Here is a 2,220-nt window from a genome sequence, read left to right on the forward strand (position 1 = left end):
ATCTAACCTTCGAAAATCAAAGGGAATCTGAGAGAAATGGATAGATATTTGAAGAAAACAGGGAAAGAAAGAAATCTATCTGTGAGAAGAGAATGAAGTCCCAAGTGAATGTGTGTTATTGACATGTACATGACCACATCAAGAACCTCAATGTCTCAAAGCCATAAGAATGGCAAGGGTATTTCTAGGTAGAAATATGTTGGTGGGATGTGCAAAAAAGTATCAAGCAACACTTCCTCCTCCTGGATGACTGCAGCTTGAGATTGCTCCTCTACAGAAATCCCCGAATGGGATTAGCTAACCCATCTCTTCCTCCTTTGTGCTATACATAATAAATGCACCGAGTTTCCCTGCTGGTGGCATATCTCCATTAGGATGCACAGCCCAGGAAATCTCAGCTTTTCTGTGTCTTTTTTTTTTTCATTCCCCATTGCCACAATTTGATTAATCCCAAAGGCATGCAGATCATGACACAATCTAGGGTATGAAACTGTCCTGTTGTAATTTTGATCTTACAAGAACCCTGGGCTCCTGTAATTACCAAGGGTCACCATATTATTTTATTAGGAATTTGGTACTTTTTCTTCTTTTGACCTTCTTCCATCTCTATGGTGATTGGTTCCATGTTATCTTCATTACATTAACTCTTTGGTTGTGTCCTTGTTACACCACTTCCAATTTGGCCTTCAGTTTGTACAAATAAGTTCCCAGCATTCATTAGGGACAAGGGCTAAACTTCCAATCAGATGCAAGTGGCTCTGTGTCCCATAATTACTAACAACACCCTAGAGTTTGACAACTCAAAGCTCTAAGAAGAGATGAGTTTCCACAGCCTTGTTAAATAGTCTTTCTTATAAACAGTGTTCCCTTCCCCCACGGTCCCTAGAGGACTCTCCACTTGATCTTAAGTTCACTGGTGAGTGGAACACAACATCTGTTCCAATCCAATCATGTGGGACATGAGACAGCAGAGGGGAGGCAGAAAACTGGCCTGATCAGGGGCACAAGTCCCTTAAGGTCGGCGCCAGTACAGGTCACCTAGGGCACGGAGTCATTGGACACCCCCATGGTCCCTAGAGGACTCTCCTCCCGATCTTAGGATCACTGGTGAGTGGAACACAACATCTGTTCCAATCCAATTGTGAGGGACCTGAGACAGCAGTCATGAAGCAGAAGACCAGCTTAACCAGGGGCACAAGTCATTTCTGGTGGGCACCAGCACCGGGTCACCTAGGGCACGGAATTGGCAGACATGCCCACAGTCTCCAGAGGACTCTCCACTCGATCTTAGGATCAATGACCAGACAGCTCCAAGATCCTCAAAGGAGACACCACTTCCAGGCACTGTAACAGGCCCAGGATCTTAGGACAACAGGATCCCAGGATAACAGGAGCTGGGTCACACCAGTATTTCAGGGTCTCAGAGGAAGCTTGACTGCCAGAAACTCTGACACACCCAGAATCTCAGGTTCACAGGAGCCCACAATCAAAGAATCACAGAGAAAGCTGGACTCTAAGGAGTCCTGAATCAACTGGGATTATAGGAAGGACAGGCTCCAATCAGATATATTGAATAGGGCAACAAGCACGTGAGATAATCAGATGGCAGGAGGCAAGCATAAGAACAGAAGCAACAGAAACCAAGATTACTTGGCATCATCAGAACCAAACTCTCCCATTGTAGCAAGTCCTAGATACACTATCAAAACAGAAAAGCAAGACATGGATCTAAAGTCACTTCTCATGATGATGATGGAGGACTTTAAGAAGGAAATACAGGAAAACACAGGTAACCAGCTAGAAGCCTTTAAAGAGGAAACACCAAAATGCCTTAGAGAGTTACAGGAAAATAATACCAAACAGGTGATAGAATTGAACAAAACCATCCAGGATCTAAAAATGGAAGTAGAAACAATAAAGAAAACCCAAAGGGAGACAACTCAGCAGATAGAAACCCTAGGTAAGAAATCTGGAACCATAGATGCAAACATCAGCAACAGAATACAAGAGATGGAAGAGAGAATCTCAGGTGCAGAAGATTCCAAAGGGAACATGGACACAACAATCAAAGAAAATGCAAAATGCAAAAAAATCTTAACTCAAAACATCCAGGAAATCCAGGACACAATGAGAAGTCCAAACCTATGGATAATAGGAGTAGATGAGAATGAAGATTGTCAACTTAAAGGGCCAGCAAATATCTTCAACAAAATTATAGAA

This window comes from Mus caroli, chromosome X (genome assembly GCF_900094665.2).
Source record: "Mus caroli chromosome X, CAROLI_EIJ_v1.1, whole genome shotgun sequence".
In the NCBI taxonomy this organism is placed as follows: Eukaryota; Metazoa; Chordata; class Mammalia; order Rodentia; family Muridae; genus Mus; species Mus caroli.